The 19,870-nt window shown below is 45.4% G+C and overlaps 1 long non-coding RNA gene across 1 annotated transcript in view; it reads right to left on the bottom strand.

Moving 5' to 3' along the window:
* Positions 1-6,177: 6,177 nt before the first annotated feature.
* The window catches only part of LOC146035688 (uncharacterized), a 47,545-nt gene continuing 33,852 nt past the window's right edge, over positions 6,178-19,870 (bottom strand). The window contains exon 3 of the long non-coding RNA XR_014460698.1: positions 6,178-7,279. This is a non-coding gene — a long non-coding RNA (uncharacterized LOC146035688). The remainder of the gene's footprint in view (positions 7,280-19,870) is intronic.

Here is a 19,870-nt window from a genome sequence, read left to right as displayed (position 1 = left end):
ACAGTTTCAGTCAGCCATATTAGTAGCTACTATTAGGTTACAGTGTTGATAATTGTAGGGTGTCACTTTGCAATCAATTGGTTACAATAGACTAATTTGTTAATTCGGCATCAGAGTGCTGGCAGTCTGCCTAATATGTATCACTTCTGAACCAGATACATGTTAGTCTTAGTAAATGGGCGTTTTAAATTAGATCTTATATACCCCGTTATTTACAGTCATCTCCTTTAATGGAAAAAGGTGCTGTGATACGGGTTTATTAAATCACACTTGTCTCTCTTCTGTATCACCGTATTACCTGTATCTGTATCTGTAGCACTATACCGCCCCCCTGTGAGCACTAACAGTATTACAGCTCAAGAGCTACACTTCTTTAACATATCCCTGCCTGATAGGTGACCACTGTGTTTTAAGAAAATGATCCAATGATTACAGTCCTTATATACCTATACCAATACCATGGTGATATCATAGGATAAATGAGGATCAATAACTAAACACTAGAAACCGGCTGTCTCCTTCCCCCTAGGAGGCAAAGTTTGCCCCTCACCAAATACCACATATTTTTGCGGCGCTCTAAACACCAAGGTGACATATAATAAGGAACAATATGTTAGAGCATACCTAATAAAGATTTATTCCTTTTTAAATTGTATCAATAACATTCATCAACAACAGTGACATAAGGGTGCCCCCACCCAGAGTTTTCTTTCCCTCTTTACCTCCCTTGGCAAGCCTACATATTGCTATTCTAACTCCGGGGTGCACCATTGACTGTCCGACAAATAGGCACCCATTGGCTCAGAGCCACAAGGTGCATAGGGACACACAGATCCTATCTTACAGGTAAAAGTCAGTTTCTCATTGTTGTCTATTTCTATTTGAATTTTCATACACACCTGTGCGGTCATACTCCCTTTTTCCCAATTCCCCTTTCCCACCTGTATATAATTTTATATTATGCAAACCTGCTGCAGGTTCAATCTGTGGGATCCGACCCCTCAGCGGCAAATCGCGGGTGCTGATGTATTGGTTCCGTACTGTAGGTGTGTGTGTCAGTGGTAAAGCGCCACTGGCACACACCTACTGTATGTGCAGGGGTGGGCAGCAGTGGTGTTGGGCAGAGACGGGGTTCGGGAAACAGCGACGGGAAGCAGAAGGTGTCGGGCGGTGGGACAGAAAGCAGCAGTAGAATTTAAGAAAATATTTTTGAAAGACCCCACTGCTGGCCGCCAGTGTCTGCAACACTTTCCATGCCCTATAGATACACAGGCACTTGAGTGGGAAGCAGAGTAGTCCCTGTGTGGGGCTGCGGGGCTCACAAAGGCTAGTTAGCTTCACTGAGGATTAAGAACAGGGACAATAAATATGCTGGGAAAGCTCTAGTGTAGTTTTTGGGATTTTTTATCTATTTTAAGTTTACTGTAAGTTACTACTAGAAAACGGTAACCCTAAACATATTATGCCACTATAATTATATAAATCTTACCCTGATTATCTATAGATATACTGTATACTAAATGTTACATTAAAAAAGTACATGGCTGACATTGACATGCAAATAGTATTCTCTACACAAAATAAATAAAAATGAGAAATCCATGTAGAGCCTGTCCTAGTGGCGTGTGATAGCATAATGATTAGCAGTCCTCAAAAGAGGCATTAGGGAACTTGTAAATCTGGAGTTGTTCTTTATCTGTGGTTCAAGCCAAACAAATAGAAATGTGTATGAGATGGGTCTGATTCTGGTTCACTTACAAAAGAAAATTCTCTCTAATGGACAAAACCATGTGCACTGCAGGTGGGGCAGATGTAACATGTGCAGAAAGAGTTAGAGTTGGGTGGGGTTTTTTTACTTCAAACTGATATCTAAATTGCAGTGTAAGAATAAAGCAGCCAGTACTTAGCCTGCAGAAACAAAATAACTCACCCAAATCTAAATCTCTCTATACATGCTACATCTGCACCCCCCCCCCCTGCAGTGCACATGGTTCTGTCCATTAGAGAAAAAAAAATTGCTTTTACAAGTGAACCAGAATCAGGCCCCAAGTGCACATACAGAGCAGCGAGTCAGATATTATTCCCTAATCACTCCACCAAAACGTCATACTCAAAACAACATGAAGGGATGTAAAATGAACCTATCTGGGGCTCTTCAGTAGCTCTTTCAGCGGGTATTCCGCCCAATGTCAGATATGTAAACAAGAAGGGAAATGTTGATAGTTGAGTACGGTTAATTTTAATGTACATACAATCACCTATACAGACTTAGGGGCCAATTCAGCCCTGTGTCCGATGGTGGAGGTTTGCACATGTGTGAATATGCGCTTGCTCAAACCTCGGGAGAAAACGGCTGCAGCGAGTTTCCGCTCTGGACAGGGAGGACCGGGGCGGGCAATGAGCAGCAGCAGGAGAACGGGTGCCGGACGCGGTCCCAACAGTAGGGATCCCAACTGTTAAAACACTGACAGACGGGATCCTGACGGCCACTGGCTATTCCGCCCTCGTGGGGGTCCACGACCCCCATAGAGAAAAAATAGAATATGTGGTGAGCACAGCGAGCCCGCAAAGGGCTTTGTTGCGCTTGTCATGCTGTCTGAGTCCGGCCTGTCGGGATCCCGACTGTCAGAACCCTATACCACACCCCATGGGGGTCTCCATAAAGACGCTGGTCATTCCCCTGAGAAGAGACAGAATAGGAGAATCTGCCGCACAGGATACACTATTGTGATGAGAAAATAAGGATATTTTGGCCCCCTTATTTCTTATAATTGGCAATGACCATCAATTTATACAGGGGTGTGCTACCACTGACATTATCATGAGAATTAGATACACAAGAGAAGAAAGTATGTCATGGTGTGGTGCACCAAAGAAAATACAAATAAAATATAACCTTTATTTATACATTATTTAAGACTGCGAAATATTAAAAACATTTAAATGACAAACAAAGTGAGAATTGTGCATGTTTAAAAACAGCACGTGCGGGGACTGTTTGTGTGTTGTCAGTGTGTCTCTATACTGCATTCTGAGTGAGCAACAGTAGTTGTTAAAGGTCTGTGCACTGTAGTTACCTCTTGGCTCCCTTAATTACTCTGGTAGCCAGAGTGTTGCTAAATAATTCTCCCCTCCTTTTTTTAAACTAGGGGATGTTTTAATATGGTGGACCGTAATACAGTACATTTATGGGGTATATATCAACCTCCGAATAATTCTTACTGCCACCAACATATAACACAGCACCAGAGGTAAAAGAGCGGGTTACCTTGATAAAGCGGGGAGCGAAACGTGCGCCGGTAGTACGGCAGTGCGGGTGTCCTGTTGTGTGTTCTGCCTCTCCAAGCCAGACACATACAGCCTAGCGGCTCATACATCTAGCCCTTTTCAGGGCTGTAATTTGAAATGTTGTTGTATCTAATTTAATTGTGTCTAGGCAGATTTCTACAATAGACAGTGGCGTTCTATTCAATTTAACCCTATTCAGGGCTGCAACATTACTCCAAGTTGCATGATATCTCCAATAGCTGAATTGTTACAATGTACCTGAACAACGGGCATGCTCAATTATAGCACGTACCGCATTCAGTATCAGGCATTCCACGAGTAAATCTCGTTTCTGTGTTATATGTTGGTGGCAGTAAGAATTATTCAGAGGTTGATATATACCCCACAAATTTACTGTATTACGGTCCACCATATCAAAACATCCCCTAGTGTAAAAAAAGGAGGGGAGAAATATTTAGCAACACTTTGGCTACCAGAGTAATTAAGGGAGCCAAGAGGTAACTACAGGTCACAGACCTTTAACAACTACTGTTGCTCACTCAGAACGCCACATTATAACTGTATAGAGACACACTGACAACACGCAAACAGTCCCCGCACGTGCTGTTTTTAAACATGCACAATTCTCACTTTGTTTGTCATTTAAATGTTTTTTTATATTTCGCAGTCTTAAATAATGTATAAATAAAGGTTATATTTTATTTGTATTTTCTTTGGTGCACCACACCACGACATACTTTCTTCTCTTGTATATCCCATTCCCCTGAGAACACAGGTGTGGCATGATGTCAGCACCTAGCCGAATACGGAGATCACAGGCCACCTGAAGTACTGACTTACTTTTCAGAACAAATGCTGAAAATGTATTCGATGGTCCCATATTCAAGAGGGGATTCGGCGGCAGAGAAGCGGTGCTGACTTGATGGCTAGGCTGCGAGTATACACAGCCTAGCGAACATGCCTGAATCAGGCCCTTAGTCACATACAATGGCAATCACAGCAGCCCAATAGTGCAGCAGAAAATGACAGGAAATGACCAGATCAGCAAGAGCTTGGATAAAGTGACAGGAATCCCGGACAATCCATCCATTCACATAGAGATCTCACAGGGAATCCAGTCCCCCACTCTGGTAAACACCCTCTGGTCATGCTGTAGGGCCAACGCGTTTTCACCCCTTGCTGGGGCCCTTTTCAAAGTGCCAGAAAATATCAGTGTGGCGTACAAATGGTTACCAACCAGGAACCTATTCCCGAGCAACAGAAATATATACATATATGCCCATATCCATCCAAATTATTTCATTTAGAATTTGAAAGTGACCCTTCTAATAATGTAGTCTTCAGCCATAAGGACAGACACATTCCCAGCAGCTCACACTTCATAGGGATAACAAGCACTAATGCTTCTATTACTTACGTACAGATATACTGTATGCTCATATACCTATTCCTTTTGCACCTTATGACACAAGATACATGTCGCAACTTAGACTCTCCACCACCAGTAGTGACCTGCAAACCTTCATACCGTTACCTAAAGTATGGCTGATATCCTATTAGCTGTGGTAAATTATCATAACTAGTTACCGCTGGTGGGGCTACTTACTGTCAGCACTTATCAGGGATTTTGTTTCAAACTGCTTTCGGCAGGCAAACAAAATACCTGATACATGACAATTTTTTACCTGACATCAGCCATGAAAATACATAGGTCTGCGGCTTTTGCAGTGCATGACAAATGGGCCCTAGTTGGATAGCCCAAATTGAACATCGGGGTTTTATCATGAAAAAAAGCCTGTTCTTGTACATGCAGCAAGTTACTGCAGGTAATACCCCTTTCACACTTGCAAGCCGGGTACAAAATACCAGGTGCAACCTGGCTTGCAAGCGCTTTCACACTAGCCACCCGACCCACCATAAAGCCGGGTGGTTGGCATAATCGAGACGGCGTTGGGAGATGTCAGCATCTTTCAGCGTTACCCATTCACACTGCCCCTGGACCCGCGAGCATCCTGGGTCCAACCCTGGTGAAGACCTAGTTTGAAATACTGGAACAATTTTCAGGACCCTTTCACACTGACCAATTTCCTGGGTTGCTGCGTGTTCATGTGCAATAACCCAGGAAATATTTGTCAGTGTGAAAGGGGTATAACAGAATACCGCCTTAGCATCTTATTCACATCACAGCCAATACAAAGTAGCACCAAAGTCAACTTTATATTCATCAATAAAAAATTAATTTATATAGCGCTCTTTCTTCAACAGGACTCAAGGCTCATTAGGCATCTGCCTAGGGCACCGGGATCTGAAGGGGTCACCACCGAGACTGCTTATCAAAAAATGAAGGATGTCTACGAGGAAGACAGGCATGTAGTATTTAATGCAGGAAGTGGCTGTGGAACATCTAAGCATCCCCACTATCACTTGAGAGGCAGGAAAGAGGACTTTGGTGGCATTGTGGGGTGGAGGTTGTAGGAGTTGTAGATTTGTTGCATTAGTGATGCAAATATATTGCATCCTTTAAGAAAAGTCTATGACACAAAATTTTCCAAAAATCTTCACCTTGTGCTGCACTTGGAAGAGACAATATGTACAATTTGTCCAACATGCTTCAAGTCTTACCCAAAGGCATAGTAAATCTACAACTATAGTGGATTAGTGATACATAAGCCAAATGAAAGATGGTATCCGTGGAACCATCGATGTGAAGCAGTCTGTTCTGCTACAAAACTACTTTCACATATGCGTGCAAACTCTTATCCCTGCACAAACAAGAAGGGATCAGTACATGTTACCTGTCCAAGCACCCGCATCTCATTCACACTCGCTATAGGAGTAACAGTCATGACACTTGAAAAAAATAAGATTAAATCCCAAATAGATGGTTAATTGCTTTATTTATGGGTTTTGACACTTTAATCCTACTGAAATTCTCAATGCGTCTCTTGTAATTGGAGTTTTATGGACAGCGGTTGCAGAGATTACCAATTGTAGCACTTTTCCCCGACATCCAAGTGTTCTTGGCCCCTAATCACAGGAGCACAAGTGAGCCAAACATGGATGCTGATCAACTCACCTGTGCTCATGTACGTAGAGCCTAAGAGCCTTCCAGATCAGGCAGCTTGTTAAATTGAGGTTGGAACCCTCTGGCCTTACACTCTGGTTGGCCCACGTCCATTAATGCAGCAATACTTGAAGAGGTCTTCAACCATAAAAAAGGTGCTAAAATTCAAAACATATACTGAAAAAAAATTAAATAACAAAAAAAAAAATACGTAGTGATCCCATTATTTAGTGTGCAGAACAGCAGCCTATTAACACTCACTACAAGGAGTGTTACAGCAAACAAATGGAAGGCAGGAATCACTGAAGATGGTGCAGAAGCAGACGTGATTACAAGTGATATGAAACAATAACTTGATTGTTATGAATCACATTTTTTTCAACTTTAAAATCTTTGATTGAGTATGAACTGAGCACCAAACCACAGCTGTCCTCTGTCTTACAAAGTGCTATCTTCTTTGCTTGGGTCTGAGTGAGTCATATACACTCGGCAGCAGATGTCATCCTTCCTACGGACTCTCCAACAAAACACAATGCCAAGCCACTCTTCTCAGCCTACAAGGCATAAGGAAGGGTTTGGCCTTCCTAGGCCTGGTAAGGAGAAGACACACTGAAATGGCTTTCTGGAGAAGATCGGCTTTGGATACTTGTGGAGACCAGAGAAATTATAAGGGAAAACAGTTTTTCCATGAACTGAAAACTGATATCCACAGTGGCAGCTGTGTGAATCCTTTATGTCCGTGTTAGGACCACTGATTCCTCATTCACTGTCCAACAGTTTAACCTTCTTCAGTACTAGGCATTTATTATTTCCCCAGGATGGGAATTAGTCTCTGGATTGGTAGAACAGGATATATCCTGACTCTGAGTTTTTGGAAATGTCTGACGTTAAACCGTAGAACTCTTCAATGGCTTGGGCATCTATCTTCTGTGGAAGGATGGAAGAAAGAAAAAGTTCTTAAATATGTCAATTTTTAGACACTGAAAAGTTTTGCTTGACAATGTTTCACACAATGATGGACATTCTGGGGCAACTTGTGATGTTGCTATGGGCAACCAATCAGATCATGTCCACTATCTTCTAGAGGGTGCTAAATAAATAAGAAGTAGATTCTGATTGGCTGCCCATAGCAACATCACAAGTGCAGTAGAATACACATCTTAGTAAATTTCCCCCTCTATGTCCAATTCTGATCCAGTCTAATACCTGACCCTACAAAACATAGATGATGGAACTGTATAACACCAAATTTATTAAGCTCGGTGAAGTGATAAAGTGTCTGGTTTGTTTTTATCACGGCCAATTAGCTCCTAACTGTGAAGTTACAGGCGTGGTTTGAAAAATGACAGGTAGGAGCTGATTGGCCGGTGATTAAAACCAGACACTTTATCACTTCACCGAGCTTAATGAATCTGCCCCTCAGGCCCTTCTTATTCAGGAGCATAAACCTCTGCCAAATTGCTTTGAATCCCTACTGTACCCAGGAAAAGGCATTTGGGCTGAAATTAGATCTCCAGGATAGGAATACTTTTATTTACTTAGTAGATGGGACACAGAATACATTTAAATCCATTTCATGGATCAATGCGCCAACCCAACCCAATAATATTCTTTTAACCCCTTCCCGACACATGACGTACATTTACGTCATGAGTCGGTTGCGGGGGAATCAAGCCAGCTCACGGAGTGAGCTGGCTTGAAAGAGAGCAGGTAATGGCTGTATATTACAGCCAGACACCTGCTCTCACGGCCACGAGCGGCGAGTTCGCCGATCGTGGCCGTTTAACCCTTTAAGCACCGCGGGCAAAGCGCCCCCAGTGCTTAAATAGCTGATCGGAGGGGGGGCGCCCCCCTCCGGCGCCGATCGGGGCCCCCCGCGGCGAGATCGGAGGGTGCCGATCGGTTGCCATGGCAGCCAGGGGTCTAATGTAGACCCCTGTGCTGGCCATGTCAGCATACCTATTACATCCTGCCTGAGGCAGGATGTAATAGGAAGTGCTGAAAATCACTATGTTCAGCCATAGAGCTCTATGGCTGAACCTAGTACAGGCGATCACGCCCCCTAGTGGTCAAGTACACTAGGGGGCCTTGTAGTAAAAATAAAAAAAAAATAAAAAAATATTAAAAGTTCAAATCACCCCCCTTTCCCCATTTCACAAATAAAAAAAAATAAAAAAAATAAAAAATAAACATATTTGGTATCGCCGCGTTCCTAAAAGTCCGATCTATTAAAATATAACATTAGTTATCCCGCACGGTTAAAGGCGTAAACGGGAAAAAATTCCCAACGCCAAAACTACGTTTTTTGGTCGCATCGCCTACCCAAAAAAAAATAACTAAAAGAGATCAGAAAGTTGCCCATATCCCATACTGGTATTAATTAAAAAGTACACTTCAGCCCGCAAAAAATGAGCCCTCACCCAGGTCCGTAGGTGGAAAAATAAAAAAGTTATAAGCCGCAGAACATGGCGACGCGACGCAAATTAGAAAAACCGTAAAATTTTCTATTTTTTTTTTTAGTGGTAAAACGTAACGAAAACTATATAAGTTTGGTATCACCGGAATCGTAACGACCCATAGAATAAAGATAACCCATCATTTTAAACCAACTATGAACTCCAAAAAAACCGTAACCAGCGCAAAATTGTGGAATTGCGTTTTTTTTCCTTTTTACCCCACATTGAATTATTTCCTGATTCCCCAGAATATTATACGGTATAGTAAATGGTACCATTAAAAAGTACAACTTGTCCTGCAAAAAAAAAGCCCTCATGTGTCTATATAGCCGGAAAATTAAAAAAGTTACGCTTATTTGAACGCGAGGAGGAAAAAAAAAAGAAAAGTTAACAAAAAAGGCCCCGTCGGGAAGGGGTTAAAATTGTTTAACCGAAACATGTAACATTAGCTCCCTTTTTAAAACCAACTCCTTTATAAATTGTCACTTCTAAGAACTCCCATGGTGCAAACTATGGGGCGATTCAGACACTTCTCCAATGGTGGGGGGTTTGCACTTCTGCGAATATGCAAATATGCAGAGCCATTTGCTCTAGACAGTAAAGCTGGGTACACATATATACAATTGTCGGGCCATTCTTCCGTTCTGGGTCGGGTGGCCGTTCAATTGTATAGGTGTGTACGCTGTCCCGTACGAGCGATAAACGGCAAAAAACGGTCTTGTCCGTCCATACTCGGTCAGTCGAAGGTTCTTTGCGGTTTAATTTTCATCCGACAGGACGGCCCCATATCGGAACAAAAGTGCAGTGTGTACGCACGTTCGATTGATATGCTGCCGTCCTTGCGACTATACTGCCAAAGCTGGAACGCCCATGTGGGCGTTCCATAGCTGCATGATCTCTCAGCAGGGTGACTATAAAAAATAAAAAAACAAAACGAGAAAGTCGGCTCCTGATTGGCCGCTAGGCGGCCAATAGAATCATTCGGATGAGAGGCGCGGAAGATGAAACATCTCTGTGCCTCTCAAAGTCCATCGTGTACCGGCGGCTGATGCGGCGGAGACGGAGAAGATGGAGAAGATGTCAGGATCTTCGCCAGAGGACCTGGTGAGTAGTATTTCCTTCCACAGGTCCCCCATGGATTTCTTTGGATCCAGGACCCCGGACTCTTCAGCCCTGGAGCCCCCGACCAGCCCCGGAACCAGGGACCTACCGACGGGCTCAAGATAGGTAAGAAGTATCAGTATGTATGGGCTTTGGATGTAATAAAGTTTTATTTTTATCGTGTGTCAGTGTGTTTATTTTACTATTTTTTTTCCTGTGGAACTATAAGTGCCAGCGGGCCCTTTAATGCCGTGCATGCTGGGACTTGTGGTTCTCCAAGTCCCAGCATGCGGGGGAGGCTTGCTGGGACTCATAGTTCCACAGTAGAAGACAATAGTTTTTATTCTATTTTTTTTTACACTTCAATCAGCCCGATGACCACCGCACAGGGTCACCGGGGACAGCACCAGGCTTCAGCCTGGTCAGGTAAGTCCTGGAGGGGGAGACCCCTTAATTGGGGGGGGTCCCCACTCCCCCAGGGCCCCTGGCCAGGCTGACCGGTCAGAGGGCTGAATGCTTTGGCCTGGGGGACTTGCTGGCTGGTTTGGCCTGGGGCTGGTTCTTAAAATACGGGGGGACCCATAGTCATTTTGTCCCCCGTATTTTGGGAACCAGCCCCGGACCTGGAGCCTGGGGCTAGTTTAAAAAAAAAAAGCAAAGCCCTATAAGGTTGGTTTCCTGATTTTTTAATACCAGCCCCGGCTCTTCAGCCTGGTGCTGGTTACAGCCGTGGGGGGGGGACCCCACGTCGTTTTTTTTTTTTTTAATGGGTAAAAGGGTGACTAAAATGTAGACGCATAACCCATCTATATAGAAGTTTAGTCACCCTGCCAGCTGACTAAAGTTCTATATAGATGGGTTTGCGTCTAAATTTTAGTCACCGTGCCGGCTATTTCGCACATATAGTGGTTTGCTATAAGTATGCCCTAACCCAGCCTATTATGATAATTTTGTTCACATATGACGTGTCAATAGCCCAAATCGAGACAGTGTGTACGTTGGTACAATCTTTTTCTTGCGACTGTTTGGACGGGAATACATCAGACTTCGCAAGTAAAATTGTACAGGTGTGTACGCGCGTGATCGGCTGTTTGTGGACGATCTGATGGGTGTACGGTCGGTCGAACGGTCGCAAGAAATAGGGATTGTATATATGTGTGTACCCAGCTTAAGGTCCGAGGGGACTGCAGGGGAACGTGTACAGTTTTGTGGGCATTCTCCTGGGAACATAGGCTGGTTGATGCCTGTGTGGGGCCAGTGGCTGATCTGCGTCCGGAATAAAAGTCAGTTTAGACTTGACTTTTATTCCCAAAGGGGAGAGAAATCATTCAGTGGTGTTCCACCTTCGAATGATTTCTCTCCCATTCGGCCACATGCGAGGGGACGTGTAAGGGAACACATCCCCTCGCATGGTAGCGACCGGATTGGGTCGGCTCGGGATAAGCGGTGCTGACCTGGTGCTAGGTTGCGAGTAACCGCACAGCCCAGCAAACAGGCACGAATCAGGCCCTATGTGCAATAGGACACTATAATAGATGACGTTCTAGGTTACCCTTTTACATCATTGAGATAATGTGATGGTATATACAGGGACACCAGAATTCCTGCATCTACTCCTCAGCCAATAAAGAAATGTCACTCATCACTAGTTACCATCTGGTTTCATGAGGGAAAAGTATTACCAACAATATACTTATTCTCAATACGCATTTCTCTAGTGCATCCTATAAATGCTAGATAGAATCAGATAAGCTGCTATGGGCAAAATCACCTTTCTTCCGTTTTAGTAGCTTTATTAAATGTACCTTTAAAGGTGAAATAAAACAGACCAAATATAATACTGGATGATAAATGAATTCAGGAGAAGGAGCTTCTAAGGAGGTTACAATACGGTCACTGAACACGAGTACAATGTATGTGATGCGCTCAGGGCCGGTGCAAGCCCCCCGCCCGCCCCAGGCAAAAAAAACATGCGCCGCCCGCCCGCCGGGGGGGGGGGGGGGGGTGGCGGGCGATACTGCGGTGGGCGATATCCCCCCCCCCCCCCCCCCGGAGCGCAGGTGGTGCTGCACAGAAATCTCCTTGGCGGGGAGCGGGCGGCACAGCTTAGTAGTTTCATGGCACGGGCGGGATGGGAGCGGGCGGCGCGAGCAGCGTTTTTTTTATAACACGGGGATAGGAGAGAGGAGAGGGGAGCGGGCGGCGCGAGCAGCGTTTTTTTATAACACGGGGATAGGAGAGGGGAGCGGGCGGCGCGGGGGGAGCAGCATTATTTCATGCCACGGGCGGGATGGGAGCGGGGAGCGGGGGGAGGAAGGATGAAGAATCACAGACTTACCTGCTCCCTGCTTTCGGGTACCTCGGCGGCTCACTACCGCCCTCCAGCGGCCGGCGCCCTAGGCAAATGCCTAGTTCTGCCTAGTGGTGGCGCCAGCCCTGGATGCGCTGCAGTAAACTCCTTAGAGGCCATCCTTATTCTGGACCAGGCATACCACCATGTACAGTGGATATGGCAGTATATTCAATGTATATTGAGCAAGAACAGGATGCACTCTGTAAGAGATACAGGTTTTAAGCTACAATACATAAAAAAATGTTTGACTGGGGGAGATTATGGGGGAAATTTACTAATATGAAAAACCTAGTTTTTCGTATTAGTATTTTCCCTACGACTGCATACGACTGTTTCAGTCGTATGCAAAGTCGTGTTCCGGAGGGGAAATTACAAAGCAGTCGTATACAACTGCTTTGTAACCCTCCGATGGTGTAACTATTCGTATTAGCTGGCCATATATACGGCCGCTAATACGATTTTTTCAGGCAGTCTGCACGGATCAGTCATATCCGTGCAGGCTGCAGAGTGTAAAAAATAAATAGAAAAAAATAAATAAATAGAAAAAAAAAACGGCTTGGGGTCCCCCCCACAGCTGTAACCAGCACCAGGCTGAAAGAGCCGGGCCGGTAATTAAAAATCAGGGAACCCGACAAATAGGGGTTCCCCGATTTTTAACAACCAGCCCCAGGCTCCAGGTCAGGGGCTGGTTCCCAAAATACGGGGAACAAAATGAGTAGGGGTCCCCCGTATTTTAAGAACCAGCCCCAGGCCAAACCAGCCAGCAGGGTAATGCCACAGCCGGGGGGTGACTTTTTATACAAGTCCCCCCGGCCAAAGCAATAACCCTCTGACCAGTCAGCCTGGCCAGGGGCCCTGGGGGAGTGGGGACCCCCCCAATGAAGGCCCCCCCCCCTCCAGGACTTACCTGACCAGGCTGAAGCCTGGTGCTGTCCACGGTGACCCTGGGCTGTGGTCACCGGGCTGATCTTGGTGTAAAAAAAAAAGAATAAACTATTGTTTAATACTGGTGTACTATGAGTCCCAGCAAGCCTCCCCGCAAGCTGGGACTTGGAGAACCACAAGTCCCAGCCTGCGGGGCATTAAAGGGCCCGCTGGCACTTGTAGTTCCACAGTATGAAAAATAGTAAAATAAACACACAAGGACACACATTTAAAATAAAACTTTAATACATCCAAAGCCCTTACATACTGATACTTACCTATCTTCATCCCGTAGGTAGCCCTGGTCCTGATGTCCTGGTCTGTGTCGGCGTCTGTATCCATGTCGGCATCCCTGATGGCGTTGGCGTCCGGAGTCCGACAAAATCCATGGTGGAAGCTGTGGAAGGAAACTATACTCACCTGTCCCAGGGCGACGTAGTCCAAGGGGGTCTTGGCAAAATAACAAAGCGAGAACGCGAACGAGACGAACAGCTGAGCCACACGGTACTCTGTGTACATGTGCGGCTCTGCCCCCGAATGCCGCTATTGGCCGCCTTGTGGCCAATCAGGAGCCGCTAGGCTGCAAGGCAACCAATAGCGGCATTCGGCTTGTATAAAAAGTCTCCCCCCGGCTGTGGCATTACCCTGCTGGCTGGTTTGGCCTGGGGCTGGTTCTTAAAATACGGGGGGGACCCCTACTCATTTTGTCCCCCGTATTTTGGGAACCAGCCCCGGACCTGGAGCCTGGGGCTGGTTGTTAAAAATCGGGGAACCCCTATTTGTCGGGTTCCCTGATTTTTAAATTACCGGCCCCAGCTCTTTCAGCCTGGTGCTGGTTACAGCTGTGGGGGGGACCCCACGCTGTTTTTTTAATTTATGTAATTTTCCTTTTTTTTTTTTTACACTAAAGCCTGCACGGATCTGACTGATCCGTGCAGGCTTCTGCCAAATACGACAGGGAAAGCAAGGTGTATTTTCCTGTTGAATTTGCGTGCCTGTTTTACACCAATTAGCAGTCGTATTATCAATACGGCTGCTTAGTACATCAGGAACCACCATTCTTTTGAATGGTGATTCCTGTCGTATTCTATCGATGGTGTAGACATTCGTATTTGTAAATACAAATACGAATGTGCCCTCAATAGGAATACGAATTGTATTTTCGGGATTGTAAATCCCGAAAATACAAATGTGTAAAACATAGGTGTATTTCTGCCAACGAATACACCTATTTTTTACGGATCCATTTTGGTAAATTTCCCCCTACATGTCACACTGGACACAGGATATATGTTGTGACTTGTGACACTGGACACAGGATATATTGTCGTCACACTGGACACAGGATATATGTCGTCACACTGGACACTGGATATATGTCACGCTGGACACTGGATATATGTCGTCACACAGGACACAGGATATATGTCATGAGTGACTTGTGACACTGGACAATGGATAAGATATAGGCCGTCACACTGGACACAGCCCCTTGTATTACTGCAACCCCTGTACACAGTGTACTACTCAGCAGCACTGCAGCCCCTGCGTGTGAGCACTGCAGCCAGGGCCGTCTTTCCCATTGGGCTGAATGGGCAGTTGCCCAGGGGCCCTTTGACCTAAGGGCCCACCCCAATGGGGAATACAGCACTGCACGAACACCCACACCAGCTGGAGGTGGCAGCTAGGGGCAGTCCTGTCAGTCATCCGCCTGCTCTCCGTCAAGCCCGGTGCAGCCTCCAGCAGTGCCCACCAGCACACCCCCTCTCCGCTGGATAGGCTGCATCAGCTGACGGGTGCGCGCTCCGGCCAATCACAGCATTGCAGCCTCCCGGGTACCTGGGGGAAGTGGTGCTCCGGCTAGCTGGGATATGGGGGGGCATCCTGTGCGCAGGCTGCCTGACAAACGGGCGTAGCGGAGTGGTGTACTGTGCTCCATCTGCCTGCCTGACAGCAGCTGGACAGTGTCCCGCTATTTGCCGGGTCGGTGGGACACTGAAACTGGCCGGATGCAGTGTCCAGTGGACACTGATTGGCTAAATTCTCTCACCCAATCAGCATCCGGGCCAGTCTTTTCAAAATCAGCAGCGCTTCCCACTGTCCCAGCAAATAGCGCTACAACTCCCAGACGCCGCTGCTCAGACCCTGCTGCCCATAGGTATGTGGGGGGTTGTATGTGAGGGGTGCCGTATGTGAGGGGGGCCCACACTACTGTTCTGCCCAGGGGCCCCTGACAATGTTAAGACGGCCCTGACTGCAGCACTGAGTTAGTTAGTTAAATCACAAAAAACACAGGGTTCAGGGCTAAATAAATCACAACACAGGGCTTAGGGCTAAATAAATCACAACAGGGCACGGGCCACAGGACAGCCCCTGGACAGTGGACACTGCAGCCCCTGCGTGTGAGCACTGCAGCACCTAGTTAGTTAAATCACACTACAGGGCTCAGGCCTAAACAGTCACTCACTCTCAATACAAGTCTACAACACAGGGCAGTGAGGGCACAGGGCAGGTCACAGAGCACAGCACAGGGCAGTGAGGGCACAGGGCAGGTCACGGAGCACATGGCACGGAGCACAGCACAGGGCAGTGAAGGCACAGGGCAGGTCACGGAGCACAGCTCGGAGCACATGGCACAGAGCACAGAGCACAGCACAGGGCACATGGAGCTTGCCAACCACCCTCTTCCCTCTCCAAGATTGGAGTGAAGATGGCGGGGCGCGCGTGCGTCTTTTATAAGATCCCGCGAGAATCCGACAGCGCGATGATGACGTTTGGCCTCGTTATTGGTCCGGAATTCAGGCGGGAACTCCCGAGCCGACTCAGATCTGACCCGGATCCCCGATATTCAGATCTACCGGATCTCGGGGATCCGGACCCGCTCATCTCTAATCCCCAACATACAGTAACTGGAACAGTACACAATAAAATAAAAGAAATCCCTCAGACAGATGGAATGTAATGTCCTTATCTCCTCTATCTTATGCCAGATTAAAAAAAAAAAAAAAAAAAGTGGATTCCATAGGTTGTCTAATTTTTAGAATAGTATCCAAGTTGGGCTACCAGACTGTTCCTACATGTAGGAAGCAACTAAACTTGCCCCTAGAATACTTTTTTGGCAAGATGGATTATTTCCAAATAAGACGTGTTACTTGAAATTTCAATAGAAACACTTTTCTGGACATTTGGGTATTTTCTGTTGCTGTTGACATGTTAGAATGAGTAAAACACAAATTACAGTTTATTCAATCGCCGCTGCTATTTCCGATGGGGGAAATAGCGGCGGGCGCCTATTCAATGTGGTCTTGCCCGATAGCATCGAAGAGGCAGATCGACAGAACGGGCCCAACAGCTGTCGGGCCTGCTTTGCTGAGAACAGCAGTGAATTGTCATGGTCACGGCCGGATCAAGAAAATTCACGTCCGTTTACGTGGACATGCCCCTTTTCACAGATTGGCAAGCAGGGCCATAGCTGTCGGGGCAGACCGACAGTGGTGACCTGGGATTGAATACCCCCCTAAGACTTCTTAAAAAAAAAAGGTATAATTTGTGTGGGTACTGCATAAAGCAATCAGTGATATTGATAAAGTGAACATCAGAAAATCATACCAGCACAACAATAGGGAAACCCTTAGCAGGGAAGGCCAAAGGTGTTAATGAGACCAAAGTAATCTCAAAATTTAGCAATTTATTAGTCAGACAAAATAGTCTCTTGCCTTTAATCTGATTTGCCCATAGTTATACAATACATTTTCATACTTCAACAACCAATATACACTGCTCAAAAAATAAAGGGAACACTATCATAACACATCCTAGATCTGAATGAACTAAATATTCTTATTAAATACTTTGTTCGTTACATAGTTAAATGTGCTGACAACAAAATCACACAAAAATTATCAATGGAAATCGTAATTTATTAACCCATGGAGGTCTGGATTTGGAGTCTCCCTCAAAATTAAAGTGGAAAAACACACTACAGTCTGATCCAACTTTGATGTAATGTCCTTAAAACAAGTCCAAATGAGGCTAAGTAGTGTGTGTGGCCTCCATGTGCCTGTATGACCTCCCTACAATGCCTGGGCATGCTCCTGATGAGGTGGCAGATGGTCTCCTCAGGGATCTCCTCCCAGACCTGGACTAAAGCATCCGCCAACTCCTGGACAGTCTGTGGTGCAATGTGGCGTTAGTGGATGGAGCGAGACATGATGTCCTAGATGTGCTCAATTGGATTCAGGTCTGGGGAATGAGCGGGCCAGTCCATAGCATCAATGCCTTCGTCTTGCAGCAACTGCTGACACACTCCAGCCACATGAGGTCTAGCATTGTCTTGCATTAGGAGGAACCCAGGGCCAACCGCACCAGCATAGGGTCTCACAAGAGGTCTTAGGGTCTCATCTCGGTACATAATGGCAGTCAGACTACCTCTGGCGAGCACACGGAGGGCTGTGCGGCCCCCCAAAGAAATGCCACTCCACACCATTACTGATTCACTACCAAACCAGGATGTTGCAGGCAGCAGAACGTTTTCCTTGGCATCTCCGGACTCTGTCACGTGCTCAGTGTAGTAGTAAATTCGGTACAGTCAAAGGAGTGAAAGGTTACAAGTGGAGTACCCCTGGGATCTGTACTTGGACCAGTGCTTTTTAATATCTTTATTGGTGATATTGCAAATGGAATTGAGGGTAAAATGTGCCTTTTTGCAGATGACACAAAGGTATGCAACAGGGTAGACACACCAGGAGGGGTAAAACAAATGATTGATGATCTAGGTAGATTAGAGGAATGGTCAAGAGCATGGCAACTACAGTTTAATGCCACAAAATGCAATATCATGCACTTGGGTCTCAGATATCCAAAGACTAAATATAGTATAAATTGCACTATAATGGAAACTACTGAGGAAGAGAGGGATCTAGGTGTGACTATTTCAGGGGACTTAAAGGCAGTTAGGCAATGTAACAAAGCAATGAAGAAGGCAAGTCAGATGCTTGGTTGCATAGGGAGTGGTATCAGCAGTACAAAGAAAGAAGTATTAATGCCACTGTATAGGTCATTGGTATTGTGTTCTGGAGGCCATATCTCCAGAAGGATATAAATACATTAGAGACTGTACAAAGAAGGGCAACTAAAATGGTGCATGGCCTACATCACAAAACGTACCAGGAAAGACTAAAAGATCTTAATATGTATACTTTAGAGAAGGGAAAGGAGGGACATAACAAAAAACTTTCAAATATATCAATTGTTTTAACAAGGTACAGGTGGAAGACATTCTTTACAGGAAGAGGAGCAAAAGAACCAGAGGACATGCACTGAAACTAGAGGGAGGAAGATTCAGGGGAAATTTGCAGAAAAATTACTTCACGGAAAGAGTAGTGGATAAGTGGAATAGACTCTCATCAGAGGTGGTAGAGGCAAATACAGTAGAACAATTTAAACATGCTTGGGTAAAGCATATTGATATTGGGTCTGCCCGCACCCCCCCCCCACCCTACTGCATCAGCAGGTATGCCCACACCCCCCCAACCCCAGAGCAGCGGGTCTGCACCCAACCCACCGCCTGCAGTAGTGGGTACGCCGACCCACCCCCGGAGCACAGACCCGCCGCTCTGGGGAAGGGCGGGCATACCCGCAGCTCCTGCAAGGGGGGGGGGTGCAGGTCCGCCACTCTGGGGGAGGGGGAAGGGGGGGGTGTGGTCAGACCCGCTGCTCCAGGGGGGTGTGTGGCCAGACCCCCTACTCTGGGGGGGGGGTAGCCCCTTACAACGGTGTGAAGAGCGCCCAGAGTGCGCAATGAATCACCTAGTATATACATATATATATACACACACACATATATACATACATATATGTATATATATATATATATATATATATATATATACACACATACATACATACACACATATATATATATATATATATATATATATATATACATACATATACATACATACATATATATAATTTGTTCTATATATATATATATATATATATATATATATATATATATATATATATATATATATATATACATATATATGTATACAGTGGTCGAAGTGGGGCGGTATACGGGGGTATGCCATACCGCCACTTTAATCTGAAGATAAAAAAACCAACTTTTTTTTCCCCCTCAGGATGCTCTCTGATCACTCAGCAGCGCATATTGTGCTTTTGTAATGCCCCTGTACAACGGGGCAGTCTGGCAGGGGACGTTGATGGACAGGGGGGTGTCCGAAGGTGCGCACTATATTCACTCTTTACTTTTCCATACCCCCACTTCAAAATTTCCATACCCCCACTTCAAAATTTCCACTTCGACCACTGTGTATATATATATATATATATATATATATATATATATATATATATATATATATATATATATATATACACACACACACACACATACATACATATACATACACACACATATATATATACATACATACATACATACATACATACATATAATTTGTTTATTAAAATCAGACTACACATAACACTCACCAAAATCCTGATCCCACTGGTGAATGCCTGAGGAATGATGAGCCCAGTGTAATGCAATTTTCATTGATAAGCGCTACAACTCCAAAATGACTAAACCAAAAGATCTTTGAGAAAAGTGTAAAAATAGATTCTCTTCAAATTAACAGTATTCCAACATTGAGGGGATAC

Source organism: Crinia signifera, chromosome 9, assembly GCF_055691185.1.
Source record: "Crinia signifera chromosome 9, ASM5569118v1, whole genome shotgun sequence".
NCBI classification, from domain to species: domain Eukaryota; kingdom Metazoa; phylum Chordata; class Amphibia; order Anura; family Myobatrachidae; genus Crinia; species Crinia signifera.
This window is presented reverse-complemented; position numbering and strand designations above follow the sequence as displayed.